Source organism: Vicugna pacos, chromosome 3, assembly GCF_048564905.1.
Source record: "Vicugna pacos chromosome 3, VicPac4, whole genome shotgun sequence".
In the NCBI taxonomy this organism is placed as follows: Eukaryota; Metazoa; Chordata; class Mammalia; order Artiodactyla; family Camelidae; genus Vicugna; species Vicugna pacos.
In genome coordinates, this window is record NC_132989.1 from 10,763,663 (window position 1) to 10,772,143 (window position 8,481).

General features: G+C 41.4%; 1 non-coding gene across 1 annotated transcript; it reads right to left on the bottom strand.

Annotated features, from left to right (window-relative positions):
- Positions 1–434: 434 nt before the first annotated feature.
- Positions 435–507, bottom strand: TRNAV-CAC (transfer RNA valine (anticodon CAC)). The gene has a single exon. It is a non-coding gene; the product is annotated as a tRNA-Val (tRNA).
- Between the last annotated feature and the right edge of the window lie 7,974 nt (positions 508–8,481).

The window sequence follows — 8,481 nt, forward strand, 5'->3', positions numbered from 1 at the left end:
ACTTTTTCATCACTCCCAACAGAAACTCTATCACCATTAAGTAATAACTCTCCATTCCTTCTCCCCTCAGCCCCTAGAAACCTCTAATCTACTTTCTACCTCTATGCATTTGCCTATTTTGGACGTTTCATTTAAGTGGAATCAATATTTCTCCATTTGGTCTGGCTCACTTCACTTAGCATGTTGTCTTCAAGGTTCATTCATGTGGTAGCATGTGTCGGACTTCATTACTTTTTATGGCTGAGTGATATACCATTATATGTACATACCACATTTTGTTTATCTGCTCATCTATAATCATGTTGATCATGGGTTTATTTTTTTTTAATAATTTGAGTGCAGAGAATTGAGAAATCTTGTACCTCAATTCATACCACACTCTTGTTGTTTTTTTGGGGGGGAGGTAATTTGTTTTATTTATTTATTTACTTTAATGGAGATACTGGGGATTGAACTCAGGACCTCATGCACGTGAGGCGTGTACTCTACCGCTGAGCTATACCCTCCCCCTACAGCACATGCTTGTCATCAGTCAAGATGTGCCTTTCTCTTGGGTTTTATTAATTTCTTCATCCCCAGAAGTCCCTTCACGAACAGGCACACGTGCTAATGCGTTTGATGTAGATCTTAATATATGTACCTAGGTTTGTAAAATATAGAATCATGTGTTGTTTTAATTTATATAAATGCATTTAATTTACATAAATCTCATTCTGTTTCTTCTTTACTCAACTCTGTTTTTCAGATATACAGTTATGACTATGTCTAGTTAACTGTTAATTATTTAATGAAGTATGACATAAAGAGATTAAGTGGTCTTATGTTATTATATTTTCTCTATTGAGCAAGGTGACTCCCAGGGCAATTTCTGTCCTTTTCTGTGAGCAGTGAACAAATCTCTTAACCTCTCCATGTTTTAGTTTCTTCATCCATATAATGAGGAGGTTACACCAGATCAGAGATCCTTACAGGCAGTATGTATCAAATGACCTAGGAAACTTTTCCAAAATAATGTGCTCAGCTCAACATCACTAATCATCAAGGAAATGTATATCAATACCACAATGAGATATCACCTCACACCTGTCAGAACAGCTGTCATCAAAAAGAACACAGATAACAAATGCTGGCGAGGATGTGGAGAAAGGGGAACCCTCGTACACTATTGGTGGGAATGTAAATTGGTGCAGCCACTATGGAAAACAATACAGTAGTTTCAAAAAAAAAAACTAAAAATAGAACTACTGTATGATCCAGCAATTTCACTCCTGGGTATATGTCTGAAAAAAGAATTAAAACACTAATTCAAAAAGATACATACACCCCCAATGCTCACAGCAGCATTATTTACAATTGCCAAAATACAGAAGGAACCTAAGTATCCATCAACAGATACATGGATAAGAAGATGCAGTATGTACACACAATGGAATACTACTCAGCCATAAAAAGAACAAAATTTTGCCAGTTGCAACAACATGGATTGGACTTGGAGGGCATTATGCTACATGAAGTAAGTCAGACAAACTGATAAAGACAAACACTGTACTGTATCACTTACATGTGGAATCCAAAAAGTACAACAAATTTGTGCATAAAACAAAAAAAGAGGCAGACTCACAGAAGTAGAGAACAAACTAGTGGTCACCAGTAGGGATGGGGAGAGGGGCAATGTGGGGTGAGTGGGGGAGTGCAGGGCACAAACCACTGGGTGTAAGACAGGCTTAAGGATGTGTTGTACAACATGAAAAAATAGTCAATATCTTGTAATAACTGTACATGCAAAGTAACCTTTAAAAACTGTATAAAATTTTTTTAATCAGTTAATTAGTTTAAAACAAAATAATGGGCCAAACCCAATAGCAAAATTTAAGGAAACAAAACCCTGACATAATTAAGTGTTAGGGAAAAATAAGATTCACCAAGTGATTCTGATGTGCACCCCTTGTTAAGGCCCCCTGCACAGGATGGATCTCTGACGTCCTTTCCCTTTAACATACTAGGATTCTTTGACTGTAGGGAAAATCTCTCAGCAAAGGTCCTACAATGAACCAGAGGCTAGAATTTGGCAATAAAAAATGATGCCTCTATCCCAGCTCTCTGTTTTCTAAGTATAAAATCTATTTTAAAAGCATTTGTGCTATTTTATTGCTACCTCCTATAAGTATATTCCAAGGATTAACTGCTCCCTGGTTAACACACTCTCCCACAACTCCTCAGGGCTCAATCCTTCCTTAGCTTGGATCATGCCCTCTGGTTCTTGTATTTGATAAAAGCTGAAAGAGGCTTGGAACATCTTTCATTTCTATTCCCATCAGAAATTTGTGTAGCTCAACAGGGTCACCTCTGAGTCTCTGCTTTTGCAAGGAATACAGATTTGGTTTCTATAGTTTGGTTTAAAAGGAAAATGCCTGTTCTGTGGTACACATACATATAGTGCGCCTGCCTCATCCTCCACGTCTTCTGAATTCAACAATCAGAACTAAACTTCCCAGTCTTCTCTTTCTTGCCCCCAAATATGGCCCCCAACTATTATTGTTAAAAACTTGGACAGACAGAAAATATAAAGAAGAAAATAAAAATTACTATAATCTCACTGAGTGAAATCATTTTTCCTCCCAAATATTCCCCTTACCTGTCTTATTCATCTCAGGATGCTCTAACAAAGTACTATATCGACTGGGTAGCTTATAAATAGACACTGATTTTCTTGCAGTTCTGGAGGCTGGAAGTCCAAGTCAAGGTGCCAGCACATTCGGGTTCTGAGGAGGGCCCTCTCCTGGGATGCAGACTGCCGACTTCTCACTGTACCCTCACACAGCAGAGAGCAGAAGCAAGTCCTCTCATGACTCTCATAAGGGCACTAATCTCATCCTGAGGGCTCCATCCTCATGACCTCAGCTCATCCTGATCACCTCCCACAGGCCTCACCTCCTAACACCATCCATTGGGGGAAAGGGTTTCAACATACGAATTGAGGTGGGGGGTGGGGGGAACATAAAACATTCAGTTAGTGGTACCGTATTGGTCCTATTTCTCAGGCCCCAAACCCAGGAATTATGCTTGGTTCCTCTCTCTCTTCCTGACCACTTCATATATCCTGAATCCAGCCTCATCTTTCTGTTTCCATTCCTACCACCATAGACCAAGGTGCCATCATCTCTTACCTGGGTTTCTCATCTCATTTAGTCTCCCTGATAAATTGCTGAAGGAATGAAAACTATTGACTGACAGAACCAGGAAACAAAAATATCCAGACTGGCTTGAAGAATCAGGCTAAATCTAACCAAACTGAATTTAATGTAAATAAACATTAGCCTATGCATTTACTTTCCAAAACCCCATGGGCACAAGTTACAAGATGTATAAAGGACGTGGGTGGTTTATTTGACTGCAAGCTCAATTAAGAAAGCAATGCAATGTACCCAACCAAAAAAATAAAAGTTCTTACTACTTTAGCTGAATGAGTAAAAATGCAGAGTCCAGTACATAGTGCATAATATAACTCTTTTGGGACACCTCATACACAATGTTTCATTCTGGGGACCAGATTTGATAGATAGATAGATAGATAGATAGATAGGCAGACAGATAGATAGATGGACAGATATCCACAAGTGATCAGAAGGATTCTGAGCAGAGCTAAACTGGGTCACACGAGCAACAGCTGAAAGAACAGGGGATGCTTATCTGGAGAAGAGAAGACTGAGGGTCTAAAGGGCACACCCTACACTTGGAACACTTGAAGGCTTTGCCCCTGCCAGGAGGAGAAAGTCCCCAGCGATGTAGCTCCAGAAGCAGGGGCAGACTTTGGTTCAAAAGAAATCCTCATGTCCTTCACAGCTCAGCTGGAATGACACCTCCTCAGAGAAGCCTGCCTTGATTAGTCTGTCGAATGATCCCAGTCAGTCTCCACCACATTACCCTGTTTCATTCCCTTCCTTGCACTTACTGCCAGCTAGACTTATCCTGGTTTTCTCTTAGATGGATGCTACCTCCCCAATTCTAATGTACCATCTGTGAGAGCAGAAATCTTATTTATTGTGTTGACCGTAATATTCCAGGACCCAGAAAAGTGTCTGGCACATAGCAGGAGCTCAGTAAATATTCCCTGACTAAAGGAATGAATGAGTAAATGAATGCCTTCCTCCCCACAGTAGCTTCCAGGACGAAAGGGTCATGAAGAGCCGTTCTCAAGGAGACCTGGTTAAAGCATTTGGGTGCCAGCTGGGAAAAGAGGTTGCAGAGTTGAATTCATTATCTCCTGCATCCTGGGGCGTTTCCTTCACTCAGTATTTTTCGTTCCGTGACTTGATCTGCAGATCCAGGACTACAAATTCCTTGGATGTCCCTGGCCTCAGGTTGTCCTTGGATCAGAGCCTTCATGCTAGATCATGTGGAGGTGTTTGGAGACCCAGGCTCCTGCAGAAACTAAGAGGAAGATTCCAGAATGCTATTCTACAACCCGGGACATTCCTTCCTGAAGGGTAAACTGAATTGAGCAGGCGGATTTTGACTTCAGTCACGTCTTTAGAAGGCTGCTTGAAATGTACAGCCATTAAAATAACAACAGTGATCCTTGCCTAAAGACATGAAAACCTACCACAGGTATATTTTTAAATTGAAAAGCAGGTTAGAAAACGATGCATTGAATATGATCCCATTTTTGTTGTAAAATAAAATACATATAAAAAGCCTGGCAGAAAATATACCAAAATGTCAACTGTGTGCACTAGGTAGGGAGAACATGGGTGCCTTTATTTTCTTTTTTATAATTAAAATAACATTTTACAACTATGCAACAGCAATTTTTAATTTTCATAATTTAAAAAATTGGTATTTTGGGTTAAAAAGCTGGTTTGTCAGAAAAGGTTGTTTGATCTTAGGCTTGAGACAAATAGAGAAACCAGAGACAGGAGGGCAGTTTACATTTGGGGAACACTTCCTGCCTACGAACAACTGCACTAAACACTTTTCCTGCTTTGTCCCCTTTAGTCTTTACAACCCTCCCATGAAGTGATAGCCCCATTTTAGAGCTTGGAAAACTGAGACTTAGGAATGGTTAGCAATTTGCTGAAGTCGTACTATTTAGCACAGATGATTAAATCCAGCTCTGCGTAATTTGTGCTGGTGATTCGACAGTTAAGACATCCTTTCTCCCTCTACACTGGCAAGTCTGAGGCTGGAGTTGAAGTACCAGTCCTTGGGTTTTGGTGGACTTAACACTTGCTGAGTCTTCTCAAAGTTTCAGATTCTGCTGTCCATGGTCAAGATTGTTACTCATGGAATGGCATCTGGCAGCACAAACACCACCTGGGAGCTTATTAGAAATGAAGGATCTCAGGACCAGCCCAGACCTACTGAATCAGAATCTGCATTTCAACAAGATGTCTGCGTGATTCACCCACACATCACAATTTGAGAAGTGCTTGTCTAAAAATGCCTCCCCAGCCCTACTCCCTGCCCAGGTTGCTATGGAAACCATCATCCCCAGCCTCTCTACCAAAGTCCAGCCTCTTCCCCCAAAGCAAAGTGCTCTGTCAGACACTCATAGAAGCCTTAGGCCCAAGAGGAGAAAAGCTATTTCCAAAGGCACTTTATTAATCAAAATAATGCCTGGCACTTCATGGTTTAGATGCATAAGCCTCAGAGATAGCTGGACCTGGTCCCTCTACAACAGCCAGAGCTGTGGTGTGTGGGTATATGTTTAACCACCAGCTTGGGGTGGAGCCCTGATTTGTAACACTTGCCAATTTCCATGGAGTAAATACTTCCACCAGGGCCAGTTTCAAAGCCACCAAGGTGATGTCACTGAACGGAGAGCTGGGAAGGGATGTGTACAATTGGATCACACGAGCAGGCACAAGCAGGTACCAGCTTCAGCACGTCACTCAGCCAGAACCTAATTTTTCGGAGTCAGGATCCTTCCTATAAGAGGGGAAGCCACAGCATTATTCCAGCTAATGAGGACATAATGTTTTATTGTTGGCTTCCACAACCATTTAAATTTATCCACTTCTAATTAGTTTTGGAAAACAGAAAATGACTTGCCAAATATACTCTGCAACAGCCTGGCAGACCGTAAAATTGTCTGTGCTGGCTGTTCTCTCAGAAAACAGAGGGAGTCTTGAGTTTTCCATGGAGAAGGGTTGGGAAGCCCTGGCTCAGCCTCATGAATGAAACATTTCCAGTAGCTCCTAGGTGGGAGGAGAAAGGGGTTCAGGCAAAGCCTGCGCCATGTATTTTCCCCTAAATCTCCCATGTCTACTCTTGTCATTCATTCCTCAACAGGGACAAGGTATAGCAGCTGTGTAGTTTTGGGTTAGGAAGACAGAAAGTTAGAAATCTAAGGAGGAGCTGGATTGACAGAAAGGAGACAGAAGACAGCATGGGTGATGGAAAATCGGGAACGTATGCAAGGAGGAAACAAGAACTATTTGAAAAATATTGCAGAAGTCTGTTTGGCTGGAGGAGAAAGTTGTTAATTTCCGTCATCTTGATTTGTCCCCACTGACCTCATGAGCCCCTGACCATGTCCCAGGCTCTATGCTAAGCATTTTAAGTCAGTTATCTCATTGACTCTTTACAGAAATCCTTTACCTTCACTACCACCACCACCACCAGTACCATCATGATCATCATCACCACCTCCATTTTACAGAGGAGGAAACTGTGGTTTAAAGAATTTAAGATACTTGATGCAAGCCATAAAGCTATGAAGAGAGGGAGGCAGAAGTCCAACCCAGGTCTATCTGATTCTGAAGCCCATGCTGTAAGCAGTGCAATGCATCACCTCTAAATACGTGTGAGTGGTGGGGACATGGGTGGAAAGGGAGATGTCCCTTTCTGAAAAAGGTTCCAAGAAACCTCTCTGAGCAGGCAAAGAGGCAAAAGGAGTGGAGAGGAAAGGGCCCACTGACACCCCTGGGGTCCTGAGGGCTGAGAGTGGAGTGCCTAACATCCAACAGCCTCACCTATCAGTTTCTGCCCAGTTCAGACCACTCCTGGGTGCCATGCTGAGTTCCAGAAATGACATTTTCAGAGAAACGCTGACAAATCAATACATAAGCAGGGGGGAACGACTAGAGGGTGGGAGGTTTCCAAAGTTGCCTTTGTTAGAAAGAAATCAGGCCAGGAAGGATGAGGCTTAACCCAACAGACACATTTTTCAGAGATTGCCGGCTGATCACAAAACCGTGTTCCTCTTCTTCTGGGGCACACAGCCGGACCACATTTTGCAGCTGTCCTTGCTGTGGCAAGAGTGGGCACAGACTGAGCTCTAGCCAATGGAGTATGAGTGGAAATGATGTAATACTCCTCCAGGCTTGGCTCCTAAAAAATCTCCCATGTGCAATCCTCTGTGCTCTTTCTCCTTCCATACTGAACGTGGAAGCCAGTCGCTGAAGAAAGCAGAGCCACAAGATGGAAGGAGTCTGGTCTCTGGATTACTACTTGGAGGCGAGCCTCTCACCAGTCAGAAACACTGAATTAAACTTTATGTGAACAAGAAATCAACTTGTATTTATTAAGATTTTTTTTAAGACACCCTCGCCAAAGCAACTGAAGAAAACTCAGGCGCAGAAAATGATCACGATTTCCAACTTCAAATATCTAACGAGCCACCATAAGTTGAAAGATTTCTTGATGTTACTTCAAGGTAGGGAACTAAGACCAGGAGGAGTATCAGAAAGGGGACTGATCAAGGGGGCGGAGGGTGGGAAGGGATAGATGGGATTTCAAAATTGTAGAACAGATAAACAAGATTATACTGTAAAGCATAGGGAAATAGACACAAGATCTTATGGTAGCTCACAGAGAAAAAAATGTGACAATGAATATATGTATGTTCATGTATAACTGAAAAATTGTGCTCTACACTGGAATTTGACACAACATTGTAAAATGATTACAACTCAATAAAAAATGTTAAAAAAAAAAAACCAAACATGTTGGGGGGATGGACCTAGAGATTATCATACTAAGTGAAGTCAGTCAGACAGAGAAAGACAAATATCATGTGATATCACTTATATGTGGAATCTAAAGAAATGACACAAATGAACTTATTTACAAAACAGAAACAGACCCAGGGACATAGAAAACAAACTTATGGTTACCAAAGGGGAAAGTGGGGAGGGATAAATCAGTAGTTCCGAATTAGCAGATATAAACTAGTACAAACAAAATAGATAACCAACAAGGTCCTACTGTATAGCACAGGGAACTGTATTTGATATTTTGTAATAGCCTATAATGAAAAAGACTATGAAAAAGAACATTTGTGTATAACTGAATCACCATGCTGTACACCAGAAACTAACACAACACTGTAAATCAATTTTACTTCAATAAAAAAAAAAATGTAAAAAAAAAAAAGGGGGACTGATCGTGCTCCAACATAAGGGGAAAAAATTCCTAACAATCAGAGATATCCAAAGATCTGGCTCCTGCCTGCTCTGCAGCCTCCTCTCCCATCGTTCT